Source organism: Castor canadensis, chromosome 1 (genome assembly GCF_047511655.1).
Source record: "Castor canadensis chromosome 1, mCasCan1.hap1v2, whole genome shotgun sequence".
Classification (NCBI taxonomy): Eukaryota; Metazoa; Chordata; class Mammalia; order Rodentia; family Castoridae; genus Castor; species Castor canadensis.
In genome coordinates, this window is record NC_133386.1 from 30296058 (window position 1) to 30321201 (window position 25144).

Below are 25144 nucleotides of genomic sequence, written 5' to 3' on the forward strand. Positions count from 1 at the left end.
CACAGAGAGGTTTTTCTTATAAGAAAAAAAATTTTAGTAAAATGACAAACCACTCAGCTATGTGCCAGTCTTCCTCAAAAAATGAAATTTTTATGCAAAGATAATTTTTTTCAACCAACTTCTAGAAATGCTCCCGAATTTGGCATCTGAATTTCTCAATAAGGGTAAACTGTTCCTAAACTAACTTCTTTTTTCTACAAATATTTGGGTTAAATTTTTTTTTTTGCCTTGCACATGTACTGAACACGGATAATACTTATGAATACACACATATAAAAGTTTTCATTCTGGCAATGAGAAATTAAATTTCTAACGTTCAATAAAATATATGCTAATAAAAAAGAGAAGACAAATTAATCTTTTTTACTTTAGTTATAATTGTGAAACAGTCCCTAATTATGACAGCCTTAAAGTTCTGAAGCACATTTTTTTATCTTATTTTTTTTCAGGCAATTGACAAAGGAAAGCAGGCTTTTGAAAACCATGTTGATTTCATTCCTTCACTTACTGGAAAAGACAAGACCCTATCCCTAATAATGAGAAAAAAGGAACAGTTTCCAGCTAATTTAATATGTTGTCAAAGGTTTTAACATTCTTCTACAATCATTTCCAAAATTTGTTTTAACTTTGAATGACTGACAACTTCTGATCAGGTGGGACAAACTACTTTTATGGTTTATAATAACAATGAAAGTGGGTGTAGCTATATCTGTGTTCGGTATTGTTGCCACAAAACTCAGTCCCTCCACACAGTCTGTCTCTGATTACTACTGCTTTTTACTTCTTGGAATAATGTTATTTTTTAAAATACACAAACGTCTTTGAATGCAAATCTCTTAAAAACACACCATACCGCGGATCAAGTATTTTTAGGCTTCTCTCTCTGCCCGCTTCCCTACTTTGTAGTTCTCAGGTATAAACTTAACAGAAATAGTTTAAAAGACAAACAACAATAATTTTTTTAAAAAAGGCATGTTTCTACTTAAAACCAAACTCTACCCAGGAACTATATCAAGTGCAATTCTTGTCCTGAGGAGGTCTTAAAAACAAAATCAACTCAAGAAACAGAAACCCATGGTCAACTTCCAATGCTGTCAGTCACCGATGTGTAAATGAAACTTCAGAAGCTGTTGATGGGAACCGGGTTGTTAAACGCTCCTAAGACTCCCACCTAAGTCCCATAGGAGCCTGCACTTAAACTGACAAACGCCCCAGGGTGCAAAAAGCGGCCGCTGATGAGACCAGGGAGGGACAATATGCCATATTCCAGAAGATGTATTTCGCTCCAACCATTACGTTGCTCCCAGAGTGCCAAGCCAAAAGGGGTAAGGGAGAAAGAAAACTGTTAAGTATGAGTTCTTAATGTGAAACCTAACCTGTGGATTCTCTTAGGTATCAAATTTTGGAAGTGTCTGTAATGACAGCCAGGAAAGCAAATTAATGGCCAAGGGCCCACTGGGTTTGAACACGAGACTCCTGTTACCTCCTCACAGATCAAGTGCACAACACGCACGCACACGGAGGTGCCCCACGTGGAAATGCTCAGAAACCAAAACACACGGCCGGGAGCTGGTCTGCACCTTGGCAGGGAGGGCGCGGGGACCTGCGCTTGCTTCCTCCGCCGCCCGCGGGTGGAGATTCATGAATGACTCCCTCCGCAGTGGCGGGGAGACACGCAGGGGCAAGGGAGGAGATGACAGCCTCCAAACACCAACCTCCCCACCCGCTAAAATGCAAACCCCATCGGCCTTCCCGGAAAGCGGAAAGAGGGATGCTAGTGAAGGGAGACGCTGCCACCCCATCTGGGGAAGAGATGGCAAAAAAAAAAAAAAAAAAAAAAAACTGCTCTGATTTCGCCACCGCTCCGCCACGGGACTCGCTCCCTACTCTCGGAGCTGTTCCGAATCGTGCATACAAAGAAAGGAAAATCTTTAAAGTGCCATCAACCCAAAAGTTCGGGTTGTGTGGCGCAGAATAAAAGCAGCGCACACACCGTCTGCTTCCAAACCCCACTTCCCCACTTCGCTTTAACAGCGAACCCTTTCTAGTCCCACTGCCTCCCCAACCCGGCGAGCTGGGAAACTTTTGGAGAAGTTAGGATCGGTTCATGGCATCCGCGTCTGGAGCCAATGACGCTACTCCTCTGACAAGGCGCCTCTAATTTCACCGACCCTGACAAACTGCAGGAGACATTTGGTCCACGCCACATAAAAACCATTAAAGTGCGAACGCCGCGGTTTAAAAGCCGGTAGGTACTTGGAGCTCAGCGCTCGAGCACTGAACGCACACACGCACCCCGCCTCAAGAAAACCCCGGCGCCCGGAGCAGCATCCTTGAACCCAGGCCATGCAGGGGATCATCACAAAGTAATAAATGTCACTGGGCCGACGTAGGGGAGACCCTAGTGAGCGTGCCTCTGGGAGGCGAGGGCAGAAAGCAGGTAGAAGCGGAGCGCGGGACAGTGAGGGGACGGGAGCCCTTTCCCTGTCCCGCGCCGGCTGTACGGCAGCTCCGCAGGGGACAGACGGGCCCCCGAGGGGATCCCTGGGGCATCGTGGGGTCCTCCAGGGCAGAGCAGACTGCTGCAGTCCCAGCGGCCGGGCGCCTTCGGGCGCTCCCGGGGACTCCAGAGCTCACCCAGCCTCCCGCTGCGGGTCTTCCGTCCCCAGCGCCCAGCACCCCCTGGCAGAGTAACGCGCTCTTTCTCAGAGAGAGTTTGGTGACTCCTACAAATCTGGGTCCCGCGGGCTCCAAGGCCTGGGTTGGATGAAGAGGGACACTCACCTCCCGTCACTCCGACCGCTTTGGGATCCCAAAGATCAAGTGTGTGTGCCAGCCGCGCGTCCGAATTTGGGTATTTATTCTCGTTCCTTCCAATGTCTCAATTTCCCCTTCGCGCTGTGTCTCTGGTGAAAACAGGACATCCCCTTCGGCCACCCCCCAACAAATAGCGCACACAAGTTGGGAGAAACGGGGCGGGGGAGAAGCCGGCTCCGAAGGGGAGGAGGAAAGGAGAGGAGCCAAAACTCTGGACTGACGACCCGGGGAGAAGGAGAAGAAAAGAAAAAGAGCGCGCGCCCTGCCGCCGCCGCCGCCGCCGCCGCCGCCGCCGTCACTCCCCAGCTTTCCCGAAGCTCCGTCCCCTCTCTAAGGGAGCGACAACTTCACGTGGACAGGATGGAAGTTTTGCGCGGAAGCCGGGCGCGGCCGGAGCGTGCGCCGCGCGGCGGGCAGCCTCGCACTTGCGCGCGGACTTGGAGGCGGGAGGGGTGGGGGGACTTCGCCGCCGGCGACTTCGGGCTTGGGTGGCCGCTGGGGGCCTCGGGCGCGCGCGGGCCCGATTCCCTTTTATTGGACCTCGGGAGACTGCCTGTTGTCATCATTTGCGGTCTCGCGTGGGGACCGCCCGTGGCCCCGGGACCCCTGGGCGTGGTGGCGCCGTGGTAATCTCTGCGCCCTCCGCGCCGCCCCCATCCCGCCCCACCGGGCCTGGCGCGGGCGGCTGCTGCCTCTAGGCAAAGGGGAGGGACCGCCAGGCGCGCACCCCTCCCTGGGCGAGGGAACCACTGTCTGTCCCCACCTGCTTCTGCGTGGCAGCCCCTAGCTTTGCCTGTACCACTCCTGCTACCCAGTTCCCGGGTGTAGGCCACGGCGGGGCCCCAGGCCAAGCTCCTTGCCACTTACCCCAAGGGAGGAGACAGAAAGGACTTCGCTTTCTTGCAACGAAAGTAAAATAAAAACCAACCTACAACCGACTGGGGAGCTTTTTTAATCCCCTTTTCCGTGGAGATGTATGCTATGAAGGAGTAAGCGGTCTGCAGACAGGCTGCGCTGGGAAGGGCCTGGGCCTCTTCCAGCCCGGGGTGCAGGTATAGACATCCCTCCCAGACGCCCAAAGGTCAAGCAGCCATGACTGACTTCCAAGGCAGCGTCAGAGCTTCCCCAGGCACATTGCTGAAATGACATTTCCTGGCTGAGCCTTTGTGTATGCCCTATGTACCTACATAGGATTTTATATTCTACACACACATATAATAACATCACAACCAGGGGCCACAGCAAAATAAATCCATAAATTTTGCATCCATTTAACACCTCCTCCCAAAACCTGTTGTCTGTTGCAGAGGCGTCTTCTTTGTCGCATTCATGATGTGTTCTAATTCGTTGAAAATTTACTGAGTGTCAGTTATTGTATTGATCACTTATGACACTTGTGAATTATTTAATTTTCACAAGAACTCTACAATAGTATTACAACTAAGCCTGTGTAGAAGATGACGGAACCCCTGCCGGAATAAACCTAAATAACTTTCTCAAAGACAAACCCAGTTGTCTGTAACTTGTGGTTACAGCCCATGATTCAATAAACAATCCCACACACTGCCTTAGATGTGGCCTCAGACATTAGAAATTAGCCCAGGGAAATTACCCCCATTCTAAGAAATTTTAGTTTTAATATTTTATCAACTGAATTATATTCTGAAAAAAATTTTCAGAAAAAGATTTCACCCTGATCTTTATGCAACTGACATGAGCACTATGTTCAAAAGGAAAACCAATTCAGAATAACTGTAGTTTAAGTTTGGTTTTTAATGAGTGGCTAATATTTACACTGATTAAGAGGCAATGGGGACATAAATTTAAACTGATAAGGTACTGGTGCTGATAACTCACTTGCTTGGTGTTCTTTCCTGCAGATTTATTTTGGAAGGCATAGGCACTGCCTGGCATAATCTTTCTTTTTCTCACGGGTAGAAGGGGTGCTGTTGGTGGGTTTGGAACAAAGGGAATTTGGAGTGTGGCCCAGTTTACTAATTTTATTTATTTTCTGCATTTCACATGTGAGAAAATGAAGGGCTTAAAATTTTTGGCAACCTTCTATTAAGGTCTAAAATTCAAACCAGCTTCTATATAGCTTTAAAGTCCAATTTTAGCCTTTATGGTGCTGTCAGTAGTAGTGGGTCATTAGAAAAATAGTAATTCTTTTAATACAGTGTGTATGTAACAGGCCAAACACACAACTGTATTTGTGAATCATTCAGTGTCTAAGAATGCCTTGTAGGCATCGCAAATATCATGGAGAATTAAGTACAATGCTGAATTAAACATTCTCCTCAAAAAGTCACATTTCCTATTTCCTTTTATATAAAACATTAAGTGTTCATTTTACCTCTAAATAAATGGGAAGATGTATAATTTAGATGAACTGAAAATTCACACTTCAATAAAGGGTTTTGGCTTGTTTCCTTGGTCCCTTCTTAAATCAGATTTTTGGCGTACTGACCATGCTGTCAAGGTTACTTTGCTCCCACATAGTTTTTTAGACACATCTACCTTAAATCCATTTATGAAATTATCTCCCCAAAATTCAGAATTATATAATACTCATTATTGACCTTCTTATTACTACCTTCTAATAATGGCCTAAAATATACAAATATTACATGGATCTCTCTAGGAGTGAAATAAAATACTGTATTTTCAGTCCACATATGAAATAAGCATTGAATTTAGGAATTTTAAAGTTGTTGGCTGCTGTTTTTAGGCAAAAGTATAGTGTTTGTTTGAAAAAAAAAAAGCATTATTTCCAGGATAGTTGTTGAATATCACTTTTATAATTATTGCCATGTTTCCCACAAGATTGTTGATTTAACACACTTTAAACCTATTTTTGTTAAATACCTTTATTTGATAAACAATACTGTATTGTTGTGGTAAATGAAAACCCAATATAACTTACCAAGAATAGAAGATGACCCTATAAATTGAATCTATATTATTGTGAGAAAAACCGTTATTTTTTTCTGTACCACCTAAAATTATCTAACATCCCAACATAAGAAACATCAGTTTAAAGAATTGTATTTCATGTGTCTCTCAGTCTCTCCAAAATATATTTCAAAGTCATTCTTTCTGCAACTGGAGAAAAATGGTGGGTTTAACTTATTTTTAGCTATTACTTTTTATCCAGTTATTGACCTCCTTGCCTAAAATATATTTGAAGTCTCTAAAGTTGAAATTTTTTTTACAATTAAAATATTTTTATCATTTTTAAAACTATCTTACTTGTGGAAAATGTAGAGGTATTTTGAAGTCAGAAACTTGCTGCCAGATTCTGGAAGATTTTTCAGAAATACTAGCAAATCTTACATAGTGTGAATCAGACTATTAGAATATCCATGAATGTTCAACTCAATCTGAGTACAGACATTGTGGGAGGGGAAATATGTGACTTCGTAGTGAGAATCAGTGGAAATGTAGGATTCACTTAGTGGATGTTTTCTAACTCACCCCTCTGGGGTGGGATGCCTCTGAAATTACCATTTACTGTTTATTTTTCAAATGTGTATGGTACTCTTTTGGCATGCAGCTTTGTATAAGTCAAATTAAACAAACAAAACACTCTAGGAGCTCAAAATCCAAAACATAATTTTATTTTAATTTCATTTAAAAGCAACCTTCAGGGAAAAATTATACCATCACTTTAGTAAAAACAGATTTTTTTAGGCTAAAAACTGAATAAAACACTACATTTACAAAAAAAGAAAACAGGACTAGACATTTGGAGAATTAATCCCAAAGCAAATCTCTTGAGCACCCCTTTGGTGTACCTTTGAACTCCAGCTGGAAGCACACATAATTCTTAAAGAATACAGCCATTCAGTTGTTTCTTAATAAATTCTAAATCAAACCCTTTGAGCTTTGAAAGAATGGAGTTTTTTTCAAAAAACTCAATAGAAACAAGGTTCACCACTGTCTACCAATGACAGACTATGAGGACAAATAAGGAAGGATAAATAGGAATCTAAAATCCTGTGCTTTTTTTTTTAAATCTATAAATAAACACAACTTGTAATTTTGTGCAGACAAATCAACATTAAAAAGATTTCTACTAGTTTGTTAAAATGAGGAAATAAAACCAGTTGTTTCATTCTCTTTTGCTGGGCTCTCTGTGAAACCTTCTCATTCTTGGCAGTGTGGCTACAGAAAAAGAATTACACATTTTCTGGAAGAGAGCTTCATCATATTTACGTTAAAATTCTGTCTTGAAATTTTTTTTCTCAAGTTGAATCCTTTTAGGACCATATTATGCAATTCTATTCTATCTTCCACGTTTATGTCTAACCTTCAGATGTTTATAAACATATATCATGCCCACTTTTAGTCATCTGTTAGCCACATTAAACAAACGGAAGGCCTTTTAATCTTGTTGCAGCTCAGCCTTCCCAAGACCTTAATCATTCTTGTTGCTTGTCTCTGCAGTATTTCCAACTTCCTAGATGCTCATTCTTGTTAGAGGGACCTCACACTGAATTCTGGGTGTGGTCTCATTATCATATTGGAATAAGTCCTACTTTTCTTTCTTCTGTGGCATTATGTTTCAGCTTTGCTTTAAGTTCCCATAAACTCCTGCTACTTTCATAGTGTAACAGACCTACATACAATTTTGTTTCTCTGTTTTCACTTCACACAAGATTTCTATTGGCATACTATGCTGAAGCTGATTTCTAAATGCTTCAAGTCCACATTTTTAAGTAACAGTAGTCAAATATATACAACACTTGTCCCCTTGATTTCATGGTCTTATAATCACCTACATATCAAGATAAGAAAGATCCAATTAAGATATTTTTATACAACTCTTTTTTATGGCATTTAGCTACTTATGAAAGGTGTCCATTAATTATTATTTGAAGGTTCCTAAAGTTGGGATTTATGCCCAGCTAGGTGGGGGGGATAGGTAGGAGGATCATGGTCCTAGGCTGGCCAAGGCAAAAAAATGTGAGGCCATAAGGGCTGGGGACATGGTTCAAGTGGTAGAGCACTTGCCAGCATGAGGCTGTGAGTTCAAACCCTAGTACCACACCCACACCCAAAAAAGAAATTCCCTACATATGAACTCAATGATGGCTAGAAGGAGGATGCAACTTTCTGGAGGGCAAATAAAGTGATTTGACAATTGTAAAGTAATTTACCTGGTACTGATACCTTTGCTAGCCATTTATTTTTAACCTAAAGTTCAGAAGATTGCTAAATTGCAACAGTCTACTAAAACTAAATATTTTGAATGGAAATATAAATAATGTCATTGAAAATGTAACAAAAGTTTCTTAATGTCCCTCCTACTACATTTAATAATAGCACAGACTTAAAACAATTTCTTTCTATATTCTTTCCATATTCTCAGTACCTCCAAAAAACTTTTATTTTTCCCATTCAACTGACTCCTTTACCACTAATACTCTCAAAAAAAAAAAAAAGTCAGCATAGCTAATTCTTGTCTCTTGTGAATCGGGAGAACTTGACTTCTCCCTTTATGGATCTCTAAAGATCACCGATGTCTTCTAATGTTCATTCTTAGTCTTCATCATCCTTGATATCCAGAAAGCATTTGTATTCCCAGCAGCCTTCTGCTAACTCTTCTTTGAAGGTCTGTGTTTATCCTCTGGCTGTTACTACTCTGATACTACAGAGCTTCCTCTTTTCTCTCAATGACACACAAAAATAGACCTGGGCACAGGTCTTATCTTTCTTCACTATGCTCTCTTCTTACAACTGCCTTCCATGATAGCTTTCTTTACCCCTGAATGGGAGACTTAAATACACAGAATCCTGGGTGTCTTCTACGTATCTCCTAAGCTGAAAGCACAGAAATCAAATGTATCAGTGCCCCTTCCACCAGCTACTCTGCCTGGCTTATATTAACAGTACCACCTGCATGGTGCTCAGTGCTTTGAATTCCTACATGACTTTCCCCCCTTACTTTTCAAATGCAAGTAGTAAGGACAGGACTAACACATCTCATGCTGGCAATGTCTCCTCGTCTCTCTTTCATTTCTCCATCACTGCTGCTGGCCCAGGCCGGGGTCTGCATCTAACTTCTGTCATAATTAGCATCCCCACATCTAGACTTCTTCTCTGCCAATGCCTTAGACATAGTGTGAAGTTTTCCCTTTCTCTATGCTTTGGTTCATTCTCAGTTAAACATTCCCAGTAGGTTTCAAAAACCTATTTTGAAAGGTACAAATACTTTAAACCAGGGCTCATTGGCAAACTGGAACCTCTAATGCACAGTGCTTCTTATCCAGTAGACATTTCATAATATTCATTTAAAAAGTAGATGCCAAATGAAGGATGTCCGAATAGCCCAAGTTATAACCAGATTGCAACAGAGCAGCAATAGAACAGTCAGTGTGATGAGGAACCCCCTCTTGTGTATTTCACTTGGTCTTGGGGGAATGCCAGCTCATGTAGCCCCTTTGGGCAACTTGATATGCCATCTAAATTCAAAATTACTTCCCTTGTAGTCTACTGTTCTGTATGTTTTTGGCGGTTCTGAGATTTGAACTCAGGGCCTTGTACTTGTTAAGCAAGCACTCTATCACTTAAGCCATGCCCCCAACCCTGAATTTTTTTTAACTGTTCTTCATTTTCAGAGATAAAGTGCTCTGCAGGTGTCCTATGATTTGGAGTCCATGGTGAACAATTCCAGCTGCATGATATAATTTCTTTTTGCATTAATGGGAAACTCAGGGACTTAGGTAGAGCACGCACTCTACCACTTGAGGCACATTCCCGTCCTTTTACTTTTAGTTTGTTTTTGAGATAGTATCTTTGCCCCAGCTGGCCTCAAACCATGATCCTCGTACCACTGCTTCCTGAGTAGCTACATTTATAGGTATGCACCACCACACCTGGGTTCCCTGATATAATTTCAAAAGCAGTCTATAAATCCATTAAGAAAAACTCTACATTGGGTCATGTCCCCCCCAATTCTTCCTCATCTGAAAATGACAGTGGATAAAACACTATGGCTGTCTTCTCAAGGACCCTCAAATAAGCACATTGCCTAAAGGAGAAGAAGAGACTCTTTGTTTCCATGGGAGGTGAGGGCAGCCATTTTAATTGTAAACAAAAAATAAAAAGAACTCCATAAACATTTCATAAATAGTTATCCCAAGATCAGTCTTTTAAGCAAAAAAAAAAAAAAAAATGTTCATACCTGCCAGGATTGAAGCCACCACCCAGAACACCAGCCCAATGGAGCTTGGAGGTCTAATTGCCTAGGTTATACCTAAAGCCCTCTTTTTCCACTAACATCTTTTTCTCACTCCTTCTACTTCAAGTGCCTGCTCTTTGGTGACTGGCCCTGATGATGGGCCCTGTGCTAGAACTTTCTTTTCCCTTTACTACTGAGTGCCTGCTCTGGTGTGGGTCAGCTCTGCCACTCTGGTCACCCCTTCTTTATTCCTCCTCAGATCTTTTCAGACAACTCAAGAAAGGTTCTTGAACATTCTGCTCTAGCATTGAGGCATGCCTACTTGAACCAAGGAGGTACAGAAAAAAAACAGGCTTAGTTCCTATCATCTGGAAATTTTCAGTCTAAAGAAAGAACTAGGACATTTAATAAAAAGTATACAAAATAGTTTGAGTTTCATCATGTATTTATCTTCCAGTAACTTTGTTTGTCATTTATATTTCAATTAATTATTTGCAGATCAAACTCAGCCTTGAACAAATAAGGTAAATGCTCTACCACTGTACCACATGTCCAGCCCTGTATTTTATTTTTGCTTATGCAACATGGAAGTGAGGTTCATCACTCTACTGCAGATTTGAGGGTCCTCTTTGAAAACTTCTGAAAAATTGAAAATATACTGGAATCTTGTCAGATACTTAGAACCTTAACCACTTGTATTTATGGATAATACATTGTCCCCAGCAATTGTACAACTTCATTATTATGTTCCATCAAATTATTGTCTTTAATCCATTTTACATGGTCCTGGTAATTTATTAATCTAGATGAACATCAAAGGAAGAAGGAGGGCTGGTAGAGTGGTTCAAATGGTAGTGTCTGCATCATGAGACCCTGAGTTCAAACCCCAATACTGCCAAAAAGGTAGGGGGAGGAGTTGCAAAGAGGCTGCCTAATAAATAGGAACTAGAGGGGAGGGAGGAAGTGCTAGCTAAAGGAGTTATATATGCTGATTCTAATTGCAGCCGTACCTAAGAATGCCACATTCTATCCTTAGAAAGAATTCCTTTGACAAGAATTAATATATGCTAATAAAACAATGTATGATAATAAAAATAATTCATGTACTCTAAAAACAATTAATATATACTAACAAAATTAATTTATTCTAATAAAACAATTAATATATACTAATTTTAAAAAGAATTTTTCTGATAACATCCATAACCCATAGTTATTAGGACTACTTTGGGACCTGTTATGTAAAAGATACCTAATGTTTGTTACATAAATAATTTAATCCAAACTCAAATTTAAAGCTTGAAACTAATGATACTTTTCATATTTCCTTAAAGCCAGCTTTTCTAGGATTTGGATCAGTCATGGATGCTTATGATTTGGAAGCTCTAAGTGATGGAATAAGAAAATTGCTCTGATCCATCTCAGTCTAAATGGAAGTGTACCCTGGAAGAGAGAGAGAGTTCTTGTGTGTGTGTGTGTGTGTGTGTGTGTGTGTGTGTGTGTAGACTGAAAGTTATTAAGGCCTCACCATTCATAAAATTCTTGGTTTTTAAAATTATTTTGGTTTAAGTTTTAAGTAATATCCCTTAATGATGTCATGTGGATAATGAGAGAAGAGACTAGGATGATTATAAAATACACAACAAATTTCAAAAACTTCATACTTTCAGTTCTTCATTAAAATATGCTATTTTCAATGAGTTAATTTGGCTAAGAATGACTTTTTGGCTCTGCAATTGTTATTCCTGTAAAACTAAATGAGTGTCAAGAAATTAATCCTCCCTGCACATTTATGGCAGCAATAATCATACAAGTTGGTTCTAAGCCACTTTGATAGGTACTGTAAAGCCCTTTAGTCTTTGGCTCCTGGAATTGGGTAATTTTAATTGTTGGTTTCAGATGTCAGTAACCATCAGGAACCCAGCTGGATACTAATAGATGTCACTTGGGAATAGTATTTTGGATTACTTTGAAGTCAATTGGACTAAACATGAAAATTTTATAGTTAGTGACAGATTTCCCTCTAAGACACATTTAAGTAAAGTATTACTTAAACCAATTACATTAAAAACTGTACAGAATAAGAAACCTTGAAGAAAAATTCTTCGTGGCAAAGTGTTAATCAAATAAACCAAGAAAACATTTTTTCCAAGCCCTGATTTCCATGTTTGGGCTGTTCTCATTGGATGCGGCATTTTAACACTTTCCATTTTGTTTCTGAGCATATTCAGTTTTCAAATAGTCATTTTTGGAAGGTATGAGGATGGTAGTATACACAGGCAAGAGTAAATAGAGTGTTGGTTAGGTGCAACATGGAATATATGTTTTGAGGATTCCATCTGTGTCTGACTGTGACTGATTTGTGTGTTCATAGAAAGATGTGAGCCTCCCCCACCAGATGCAAAACCAAAAATGTCACCTGGTCCTTTAGCAGTCCAGTTTATATTGAGAGTGGGTTAAGAGTGACTCATTCATTCTCTAAAGGGTATAAGAGGACAACAAGGCTAGTTGCTGCCAATAATTAAAATGCTTCAATTTTGTTTCCCACTGGAGGGTTTCCATAAATCCGTTTTTGATTGAATAGTGGTTATAGCAGAATTTTAACACCCTTGAATTAAAATAAAAAGCAACATAGTTTTAAAGTCCATTGTTTCCAAAGCAGTTAGCATACTAGAACAGCAATGCTAAACTAAGTTTGGTTGTATACTGGCATGAGCAATGAATTACTACTTTAAAAAAAAGCAGAATAAAATGTAAATAAAGTAGAAGAAGAAATGATATGTCATATATAAATTGGTCAACTCTCATATTTTTTCCAAAATTATTTCTACTATGCTCTCAAGTTTTCTGTCCTTTGTTTAATGCTGAATTTATCAAGAGTGACCCTGGATTAATACTAGACTAGTCACATCACATTTTATTCCCTCTGTTTTCTCACTTGGGGCATTCCCTCTAGACAGTTCCATCTATTATTTCTTTGAATCATGGGGAAACATTTATTGCAGACATTTCACTTGTGTAGTGTTACTGATGTACATAAAAAGCAGAATGACTCTGGGGTGATGACCTTTATAGGAATATCTACCACCAAAGTACATTTATGTTTATCTTACCTTCTGGTTGTGAGATGAATGCAAAACAAATGAACTTGCAATTCTTTATAGACTTGAAGATAAAATAAAATATATAAATGGAAATTATAAAAGTTATCATTATGAACATTATCCAGAGTTAGGAACATGAACTATATTTTACAGTGTATATGTGGCTATCTCTAATGACTGATGATGACACTTTATGGCTTCAGTGTCAAACTGTGTTTTATGCTCCTAGTGTTTTACCCTTGATATATGGACCAGATATCAGAATGGAAGAAGTGCTACACTAGCATATAGGTCTACTTGTGTTACATCTGTGTTTCTGTACTTGGTTTCCTAATATGCAGAAAAAGGGAATTGGGCTCAGAGATTTATCTATAGATCCTACTCTAGAACTAGTATTAATTCTGTCACCCTCACCTATCCTTTTTTTAAAAAAAGAGTTTTTGTTGGCCAGCCAATGAATGAGCATTTTATTATTGCCTAATATGTTTCCAGGTTGGCTGAATTTCTTAGTGACTAAATAAATCTGTTTCCCAGCTGAGGCCAGGTCTATAAATGGTAAGTAAATTAAACCAATAGCATAAGGACTGCTCTCCTCAGATTTCTTCAGGTTTTCTGTGAAGAGTAACTGAGGCCTAGGGAACAACTGTGTGCATGGATTTGGCTGCTAATTTAGCATCAGAGGACTTGCGCTAATCCAGGGTAATTACTTTTCAGGTCCAGATTATCATGCGTGTGCGAATGGCTGCTATTCAGATGGTGTCTTGTAACAGCTTTCAAATGATGAGGAGAAGGCAAGATGTGAGTTATATCTAGATATAATAACATGTAGAGGAAAGACATTGGAATAGTCTAAGAAAACCCACACAGATATGTGTATACAAAATGTGCATGTGTGTGTGTGTGTGTGTGTGTGTGTTCATGTACAAGTGGATGTGATTGCTACAGTGCAATGGTTGATGGGGTTTTTGTTGTTGTTTGTTTTTTTTATTTGGCAATACTGGTATTTGAACTCAGGGCCTTTGCTTGCCAAGCAGGTGCTCTACTACTTGACCAATTCTCTAGACTTTTTTGCTTTGGTTATTATTTGAATATGGTCTCACATTTATGCCCAATAGGCCCGGACTATGATCCTCACATTTACATTTCTTAAATAGGTGTGATGACCGGCATGTGTCACCATGTCAGGCTTTTTATTGATTGAGATGGGGTCTCATGAACTTTTTGTCTGGGTTGACCTTGATCCATGTTCCTCTCTATCTTCACCTCCCCAGTCGTGAGGACTATAGGCCTGAGCTACCAAGTCCAGCTGGTTGATGGTTTTGATCTAGTAAGAAGACTCATTTCTCCCTAAATGTCTCACCCAAAACTCCCTAAAAGATTTTCAACATCCCATTCCTTTCATTTTGATGAAGATATGTTTACTCACACAGACATATCTTTGGACCCATCCAAACTGACAGTGGGAACTTTATTTTTTCCCACATATGCTATCAAATTGGGCCACACTTTAAGACTGTGTGTCACACAATGAAGATGTTTTTATATAGAATAGTGACCTGGGAAGGACAGGTCTAGGGCAAGTGCCCCAGGGAAAATAAATAGGAACATGAGGAATCACCATCAGCAGGAAAACCTAGTACCCCAGGAAAAGGAAAGGGGAGACGTGACGACAGCAACAAAAGTTGTTTTAAGCCAACACTCCTGAACTTAATCTTGGGTGTTTTTTCATGTTTTTGGTAAAATGTTTCTGTTTCATCTGAGTACTTAAAGCATTTCATTCACATTTATATTACTTGGGAACCTGCATAAGGCAAGGTTCTTTTAATTAGTTTTGCTAACTTATACATGAGGAAAACCACAGGTCAATTTATTGATTTCTCTAAAGTTACAGTAGAGACCAAAAGTCACTTTTCATCATTTCTGAGTCTAGAAAGCTCAAAAGCTAAAGGACAAGTACATGAAGAAGAATCACTACCAAAATGTTGACATGGTTCTACAGATACATAATTTGTGTTAAAGAAGTATACATTAGTTTTTATGTAGTAAAGTGTGTAGGAGTATTGATTAGCTTTATTGAATACTTACTCCATATTATTAAAAGTATCATCTCCTTCAATCCTGGCAATCACTCCAAAGTAGGTACTATTTTTAGTCCATTTTACAGAGAAGAAACTAAAGTTTGAGGAGGTTGAGTCACTTCATTAAGTAGGAAGCTAAGTAGGAAGCATAATAGAGACTCAAGTCCAAGTTCATGAGACTCTCAAGATGGATTGTTAAACAACGCTGGGAGATGATTCACTATGGTTGGCTCACACCATTCAGGGGAAGAAGAAACCAAACCAAAACAAATAGACACAAACCAAAACCAAAGACAATTATTTGTATGGAATGTATGAAGCCATGTGAAAATACATAGGTTATAGACTGGGTTTAAATTGAATCACGGATAAGCTGAAATTGTAACTGATCAGCAGTTTTGCTGCAGTTCTCCATGCAGTTGGATGGGCTAACCAGTCCACAAATTGAATTAAGGGGTGGTGGCAAACTACAAACTTGCAGTAGGCCTGTGACTAAGTAAAAAAATTCAGAGAAATGGAAAATACAGCTTACAGTATTAGTAATTTTGCATTATCATTATTTTTTGCATTGCTCCTCACCTTTATTTTAGGAGGGACACTGATGAGAAAATTCCTTGGGCTGGTTCAAATGTAGTAGGCTCATTCATTGCTGTGGGTGCCCCTCAGTGTTTTTGGTTACTGTGACCACTCACAGAGGGTAATATTACTATTGTGGCATCTGTGGTCAAGAGACATGACAGCTAAGGCCAGGATGTTTATTCTATTCTACCTTCACGTGTTTCAGTTACCTGCATTTTTTTTCCACTTGGATTTTGATATTTGGTGACAACTTATCAGGATATGAACTTTGAACAACATTTTTATTAGCTCCAATTTAAGATAAAAAATAACAGACATATAAGTTGGTAAGTAAATATCAGGTCTAAGTAAGGTGTTGGCTCAAAGGGTATACATAAATAAAGAGGAGTCTTGTTCACATGACACCAGGAAGTATACTGTATGGCTAAGATGCAGCAAACTACCCAGAAATAGAAACAACACTATGTCTAGAGATCTTTCCCAGGCTTCATACACCTTGATTATCTCCCTGCTTCCATGATTACAGTCCCTTTCTCTCATACAATTATGTTTATAAATCAGCCAGAAAAAAATAAGCCCAGAAAAAGACAAAAGTCTTCAATAGCCACTTGGCAAAAGAAGTTATATAGAAAACCAAGAAATACTTGAAAAATGTTTAGTCTTCTTGTCATCAGTATAACAACAACAGCAGACCAAAATTCTAGTGATATATATATATATCTATATATATATATATATAGATATATATATAAAACCAAAAGGAAAAGGCAAACAATACTAAATATTGGGGAAGATATAGAAAAACTTGACCTATAGCACTCTGCTAGTATCGGTTAGCCAGTTTAAAAAATTTTATTCCACTCTGCTAAGGCTAAATATATGTGTGCCCTATGACTTAGCAATTCTACTCCTAAGTATATATACAGCAGAAAGGCAAAGTTATGTTTACCAAAATGCAAAACAAAATAAACAAAAACAAAAATCATGTAAAGAATGTGAGTGACTACTAATATACTCATACTGGAAATTATTCAGATGCCAATGACAATAGAGTGAATAAATAAATTGTGGCATATTCTCTCACTGGTACACTATATATATGGCAATGAGAACAATTCAAAAACACATGCAACAATACAGAGGGAACAAATAAGTCTAATGTTAAGTGACAGAAGGTATGATTCAATCCAATCCAATAAAGTACAAAAATGGACAATATTTATGGTTTTGGAAGTAGGCATAGTCCATATTCGTTGGGGTAAACGTCTGGAAAAGGGTTGAGGACTTCTGTTAATGTTTATGTCTTGATCTTGGTGCTAGATACATGAATGTGTTCATTGTCATTGAATTGTACATTTATGAGTAATGTACCTTTTTCTGAATATATGTTATTCTCAATAAAATTTTTTTAGAGATGATCTATTCTGAGATATATTAACATGGGTATCTCATCAGTGTGACTATTCATAATACTAGTTAGCAACCCTCTCAAGAATCAGTCAGTGGGATCCTGACAAGATAGAACTCAGGACAGGCAACTTCTGATACAGATGGGAATATGGGAAAGAATTTTAGAGGATTCTGAGTACAGGGAAACTCACATTAGGTCCAGAGGGAGCTACATCTAATAGGTGGTTTGTGGATCCCTTCAAAATCCTGAGTCAGGGTCAGTGCAAGAAAGCAAGGGGAGAGCAAGGGGAAATCTGGAGAGAAGGACCTAAAAATAAATTTCCCTTGCATCACAATTTACTCATGGCTAAACCTACTTGAAAGTAATCGTGATGGAGTTAAACTCTCCCTAACCATTAAGAATGATATTTCTTTCTTCCTGCTAGCCTTGTGGGAGGAAAGATCTTATGTATAGGTCTTATACTTCTCTTTTAGTTCTTCATTAAAAATTCACCAGAAAAGGCATAGAAGTAAGTAAGTAGGTATTAAATCCATATAGAATATTTATTCTAAAGACATTCTGGACAGTGAATTATTACCAACACACCATGTAATTTTAGAAATTCAATGCAACTCAACAAAGTTTCAACAGTGAATGCAAGGGCTTTAATTGACTAGTGTATTCAGAAAAGATAATTTTATTTAAGGAAAAGAATTTTCTAAACTTATTCATTCATTCACTAATTGCATCAATACTTGCTGAATCTTTGCTCTGTAGCACTATTGGGTATTTCTCCACAAGCCTTTGAAAGCATGATTTATAGAAACAGTCCCAAGCCTAAACATCTCAAAACATTAGAAATCGTGATAAAATTTTAAATAAAAGAAATGGCATGTGTTCCAAACAGAATGTGTTCTTTAGGATTCCTGATGAGTCACATATATGTTTTTTAGTACTAGGAAAAATGCTTTTCTTATCCTGTATGTTTAAAAGTATTAACATGAAGTGTTGAGTCTCTGTCATGCAACTCTTGTGCTGTTTGGTTTTTTCCTATATCTAATGAGAATACACAGTAAAGGAGTCACTTGCTTTCATGTTATTTTTCTGAGGACCATTGCTCTCTTGGGTGGCCTCAATGACCACAGTTACCCCAGCAGTTTTCAATGTCAGTGGATTGCAGAGATGGCCGTGAACCAAGATGAGAAGTCAAGTTAGCTGGAGATATTTAGCTTCTTTCCTGTCTGAGCATCTTTCAAATAGGTATTTTTCCACAAAAGACTTATCCCTCACCTATTCTAGAATGAGGAACAATTCAAGATTTCTAAAACAGCACAAATTGAACACAGAAATGGCTAATTGTTAAAGTGGATCAGAGAAAATTATAGTAAATTATAAACTATTATAATAAAGGAACAAAATTCGTATGGAAATTCATTGATTCAGAATAGGCAAATTAATCTTGGAGGAAAAGAAACAGAGTTGGAAGACTTAAATATCTTGATCTAAAAACTTACAGAGAGATTCCAAGATGGTGACTAGAGGGAGGAAGCAGAAAGCGTGCTTCCTAAAGTAAAATCTTGGAGAGACGCTGGAGATACAACTTACAGGAAAAACCACTGAGAAGAGGCAAAACTTTGACTCCTCCACACCCCCAGCCAGCGTGTAGCATTCCCACTCCATGATAAACAGAGAAACCAGGAGGGCTCCCATATGGCCAGAGGCCAGCACCCAGACCCCTTGGGAGGACGCAGACCATCAGGTGAGCTAAGCGGCACACGGTCCTCCCACAGACAACCCTGGGCCATATCAGCATAGCCACCTGGACAGACCGACCCCCCACCCAGGGAAAAAAGAGAAAAAAAAAACCTGAATAAACAACAACAACAACAAAGACACGTAGCAAAGAGGGTGGGGTGTCCTGAGCACCGAAGGTGGGGAGGAATCCCTCACGGAACTATAAATAAACAAGCCAGTTGGAGAAGGCAGGAGTGGCGGCACCCACCCAGCAACTAAGAGCGGGAAAACTTATAAAAGTGGTGGTGGGAGGAAAACTCCACAGGAGAGGGGGGAAGACCCACTTCCTATGTGAACTGTAAATAAACACGTCAGCCAGAGAAGGCAAGTGTAGCACCACCTCCCCCAGTGTGCTTGGAAAGGGGAAAGCTTGTAACAGTGGTGGTTGCACCCAGGAGAACTCTAAGTAAACAAAGCCTGCAGGGCCAGGTGAGTGCTAAGCTCACCCTTGAGATCTGCAATCAATAAAGTCTCCAGCAACAGCAGGTTGACAGCAGCTGGCAGGTGAGTCACAGCCTCAGATAGACAGTCACAAAGCTGTCTCCAGACTCATTTTTTTTTCTCTTTCTCTCTCTTCCTTTGATGAGAAAACAACTGAACTACACCTGAATGCTGAAAGACTTACTGAAATTGTATTGCATTTGAATTTGGGACACTTTGTGGTGTTTTGTTCTTTTTTTGGTTTTTGGTTTTTTTCCCCTTTGATGAGACAATGACAAAACTACTTCTGAGACACCATATCCAGGATTGGAGGCTGAGGGACTAACACCAAAATTATTAAGACTGAAACTTTATTGCATTTAAACTTGGAGATTTTTTATTTTACTTTATTTTTCAATCCTTTCTCTGTCTCTCTAATGCCTGCTTAGCTTACTGTTGATTACTACACTATCTCTCCCTGTTTATATCTTTGAAACTTTTTTGTTTGTTTGTTTTGGTTTTTTTCCTTGTTTGTTTGTTTTTTCCTTTTTCTTTACTTTCTTTGCTTTCCCTCTCCTCTCATCCTTCTCACCATTGTCATTATTACAAGCTAGAAAATTCTTAATTGCACACAATACAGGGACAATAACAATACCAAAGGCAGTGATGGGAAGATAGAAAAAACAGGGAAACCAGTTTCCCCACAGCAAAAAATTAGTACAGGAACCAGAGGTAAATGAAGAAAACAGATACTGATCCAGATTCCAACAAAGCGAAGATAAACTATGCCAAAGAATCCAGTGAAGCCCACAAGAATAATCTGAAATATGAAATCCTCCAAGTAACCAATGAGAATTTTATAGAGATGATACTAGATATGGTCAACCAAAATGTACAGGAGACACTCAAGAAATTCCAAGACAACAAAAATAGAGAATTTGAGAAACCAAAAGAAGAAATAAAAGAAACCATAGAAGCACTGTATAAACACCAAAGCAAAACAAAGAACACAATTAATAAAGAGATAAATGAACTCAGGACGAAAATAGACAACATTAAAGAGGAAGAGACTCAGGATATGGAAAACCTCAGAAAAAAGAACGAAACAGAATTGCAAAACAAGAAGGCCAATCCAGCAGAATAGAACAAACAGAAGACAGAATCTCAGAACTTGAAGATGAAATGGTAATTAAAGGAAAAAATGAAGAACTATTAGTTAAACAACTCAAGACTTGTGAAAAGAAAATGCAAGATAAATGGGACTTCATTAAACTAAAAAGCTTCTGTTCAACAAACAAAATGGTCTCTAAACTGAAGAGAACACCCACAGAGTGGGAGAAAATATTTGCCAGATACACATCAAAGGACTGACAACCAGAATATATCAAAAAACTAAATTCTCCCAAAATTAATGAACCAATAAAGAAATGAGCAAGTGAACTAAACAGAACTTTCTCAAAAGAAGAAATTCAAATGGTCAAAAAACACATGAAAAAATGCTCACCATCCCTAGCAATAAAGGAAATGCAAATTAAAACCACACTAAGATTCCACCTCACCCCTGTTAGAATAGCCATCATCAGCAACACCACGAACAACAGGTGTTGGCAAGGAAGGGAGGAAAAAGGAACCCTCTTACACTGCTGGTGGGAAGTACAACCACCCTGGAAAAAAATTTGGAGGCTACTTAAAAATCTAAACATTGATCTACCATATGATCCACCAATAGCACTCTTGGGGATATACCCAAAGGAATGTGACACAGGTTACTCCAGAGGCACCTGCACACCCATGTTTATTGCAGCACTATTCACAATAGCCAAGTTATGGAAACAGCCAAAATGCCCCACCAATGATGAATGGATTAAGAAAATGTGGTATTTATACACAATGGAATTCTATGCAGCCATGAAGAAGAATGAAATGTTATCAGTTGCTAGTAAATGGATGGAATTGGAGAACATCATTCTGAGTGAGGTTAGCCTGGCCCAAAAGACCAAAAATCGTATTTTCTCCCTCATATGTGGACATTAGATCAAGGGCAAACACAACAAGGGGATTGGACTTTGATCACATGATAAATCGAGAGCACACAAGGGAGGGGTGAGGATAGGTAAGACACCTAGATAGCAGAGAACTTTAAAGCAACTGAGGCCAATAGGAGAAGGGGACCAGGAACTAGAGAAAAGGTTAGTTAGAGAAGAATTAACTTAGAAGTTAACACACATGTACAGAAAATCACTGCAAGTCAACTCCTTGTATAGCTATCCTTATCTCAACTAGCAAAAACCCTTGGTCCTTGGTCCTTCCTATTATTGCTTATACTCTCTCTCCAACAAAATTAGAGGTAAGGGCAAAATAGTTTCTACTGGGTATTGAGGGGTAAGGGGGGATAAGTGAGGGGGCAGAGGGAAGGGGGGAGAAATGACCCAAACATTGTATGCACATATGAATAAAATAAAAATTAAAGAAAACTTACAAAGCTGCAGTATTCAAGACCATGTGGTACTGGCATAGTCACATACATAAAGACCAATGGAAGAGAATAGAGAGTCTAGGATGAATCTTTTCATTTATGGTCAGTTCATTTTCAACAAGAATGTATGTCAAGACAGTTCAGTTGGAGAAAGAACAGTCTTTTTTTCAGGCAGGAAGATCAAAAGTTTGAGGCCAGCTCACTCTACATAGCAAGACCCTGTCTCAAGAAAAACAAAAACAAGATTGGGGGTGTAGCTCAGTGGTAGAGCACTTGCCTTGCATGCACAAGGCCCTGAGTTAAATCCCCAGGAACACAAAACCAAAAATAAACAAGCAAACAAAAGGTGTTCAACAGCATCAGTCACAAGGAAAATATAAATCAAAGCCTTAAGGAAATACTATCACACAACCACTAGGATCGCTGTAATGTCTTTTAAAAAATCAGTTAATAACAAGTGTTAGCAAGGATTGAACCCTCAATCTGGTAGCTCCTCAGAACAGCTCAAATATCCATCAGCTGATAAATAATGTAATATATTCACTCAATGGAATATTATTTTGCAATAAAAACAATGAAGTACCAATGCAGGCTATGATATAGATAGACTGGAAAATGTGCTTAATGAAGGAAGGAATCACAAAGGCCTATATATTGTATAGTTACATTTATGTGAGATGCCTAGAATAGGTAAATCTATAAAGACAGAAGTATATTAGTAATTCCCACAGGCAGAGGGGGCAGGGAGATGGTGAGTGACTGTTAATGTGTTTGAGGTTTGGAGGGGATGCTGAAGATGCTTTGAAATTAGATAGTGGAAGGTAGTATTTGGATTATACTAAAAGTCACTGAATTGTATACTTGAAAAAGGTAAATTTTAGCCAGGTGTTGGTGGCTCACACCTGTAATCCTAGCTACTGAGGAGGTGGAGATCAGGAGGATAATGATTCAAAGCCAGCCTGGGCAAACAGCTATCTCGAAAAAAACCCATCACAAGAAAGGATTGATGGAGTGGCTCAAGGTGTAAGCCTTGAGTTCAAGTCCCAGTATTGCAAAAAACAAAGGTACATTTTATATTATGTAAATTATATTTTAAAAATTAACACAATTCTATAAGATTTCCATTTCTGATCATGTTACAGCATTCACTAAGATATGGCCTTTCACATTAATTAAAATAAATATGGATAAAACTTATGAGGACAACTTTTGAGACTTTAGAAAATTGGTGATAAAAAACTCTCATTTTTGACAAGAGGAAAAGTATGAAAGGAGCCTTACTTTTGATTCTGCATATTTTTGGACTTTAGTGTATAAAGAAGCAACCCAAAAGAATATAATAATCTTGTGTAGTTGAGAAGCCAGCTATCTGATTTCAAAAGCATTGAAGAGGTGAAATTTGAGAGGCAGGTTCTCAGTCTTGAGAAAGCTATTTGGATGGGCAGAATAAGCATGCGTGTCCCATCCCTTCCTTGTCTGTGGTCTGGATTCTGCAGGCATGAGGTAAGCTAAGACTCCATGAGGCCTCACAGAGAATAGCTCCAGCAAGGCAGAGAGGTGAATGATGAGTTCAGAGTTTTTTCTGTTTTGGGAGGACAAGAGGGAAGTAAAATACAAGAAGAATAGAAGATACAATTTGATATGTTACATAGCCACAGTGACTACAATCATGATAAGCTTTAACTTTTCAAGTAATCAAACAAAACCAAAACTGTCTTAAATAATTATTGAGTGTCATTGATAATGTCAATCCATAAATGTTTAAGAAAAATCAAAATGGAAGAAGTAAAATCCCTACTAAGTTCCCCACCTACAAGACTCACTAACTGTGGGGACTATTACTGTAGAATGAGAATAATAAGGAAGGTAAGTGTAAGCATTTATCTAGACTAGCAGATTCTTTCTTTGTGATGTAATAGGCCCAGAAAGGAGGAGTAAAAGGCAAAAGGAAGAGAAATTCCAAGATAATTTTATACTCAATAAGTTTTTCTCTGGAACAGAATTCTTCTAGGAATATATTTTTATGACATGATCAATCCTGTAAGTTCATCCTCATAGATAGACTCCTTGGTCTAGAGTCAAAATAGGTAGCTACACTGAAAGTACTACTCAAGTTTAAAATAAGTGATTGATGTCTCCAAAAGTACAAATCAATCTTTTCTAGTTACTATCTCACCCTCATGTCCTTTTCATTTGAGTAAAGAATGCATCTGTCAATTGTAAAACATTCATTCACCTATTGGCTGAACAAAAAGGCCAACAGAAAATGAGGTTAAGAAAAACATAAGCCTGGTCTTATCACATTAACAAGTGATTTTAAAAATTGTTTTAACCTTGTAGAATGTGGTTTGTCATCCCCACTAACTCAAACTAGATACTTGTTCTTTTGCCAAATAATGTCACTTTAAATGTGTGCGAATATCAGTATCATGGTGAAATTTAGGACCTAAATTCTGACAAGTTGTGACCACATGCATGGTAATGAAATTTCATCTGTTCCCTTAAAATTTCTCTTCTAAAGATGCTTTATTTGTGGAGAAATGGAACCCACTTAAGTTTAAAATATACATTCAAGGCAGCTATGAAAAAATAAACTGTACTAAAAAAATTCTAGTTTTAAGTATGTATGGGTTTGTTATTCACTGTAACTCATTGGTAATGTTTTCCAAGGGACTAAATTTTTTAATTCATTATGAATGAGAAAGCAAAGCTTCTCTGTATTGTATATTAGGTTAAATTCCTTAAAATAAATACTGGACAGTGAAATTCATCACTATATGCCTCCATTTAACATTTTCCTGTAGCTAAGTTTCATTTTTTAAAGGGCTGGCTAAGAGCCTGAAGAGGATCATGTATCACTGAAAAAAATCCTAGATCCCTGGAAAACATTATAGAGACATTCCAGTGTATTTAATTTTTTAAAAAATGATATTTGTCAAATTGTTAGTCATCTATTAGACTAAGCCCTCTGTGAATATACCACCATTTTCAAGTGTTGATAATACACTTTATTAGCTCTTCCACTAGTTAAAGAGTTCCTGTAAAATATTTTCCTACACATAAGCCACTAGTCATCAGCCATGTCAAACAACATTTTCAATTTGGATAATACAATATTCTAAGTTGACTATGCTCAATAAGTAACCATGAGATACATAATCTTAACCATATAATATTTTAAGCCTATTTAAATCCAGCTATACAACATTTAGAAGTCCAAAGCAAAACATTTGCATTGATCACACTTAGGAAATCTATTAACAACTTTGTTTTACAAATACATAACTTTTAATGCAGCCTTAC

General features: G+C 38.5%; 1 protein-coding gene across 14 annotated transcripts in view; it reads right to left on the reverse strand.

Moving 5' to 3' along the window:
* Positions 1-25144, reverse strand: part of Eya4 (EYA transcriptional coactivator and phosphatase 4) — a 289205-nt gene that overhangs the window by 255622 nt on the left and 8439 nt on the right. For 10 of the 14 annotated variants that reach the window (XM_074074282.1, XM_020165426.2, XM_020165425.2 and 7 more), the window contains exon 1: positions 2785-2925. The exons of 1 other annotated variant lie outside the window; for it this stretch is intronic. The gene's annotated coding sequence lies outside the window, so the exon portion shown is untranslated. Of the gene's footprint in view, positions 1-2637; positions 2755-2784; positions 2926-3684; positions 3853-25144 lie in introns of those variants that run through there. 3 more of the 14 variants (XM_074074266.1, XM_074074278.1, XM_074074299.1) reach the window with 3 other exon arrangements.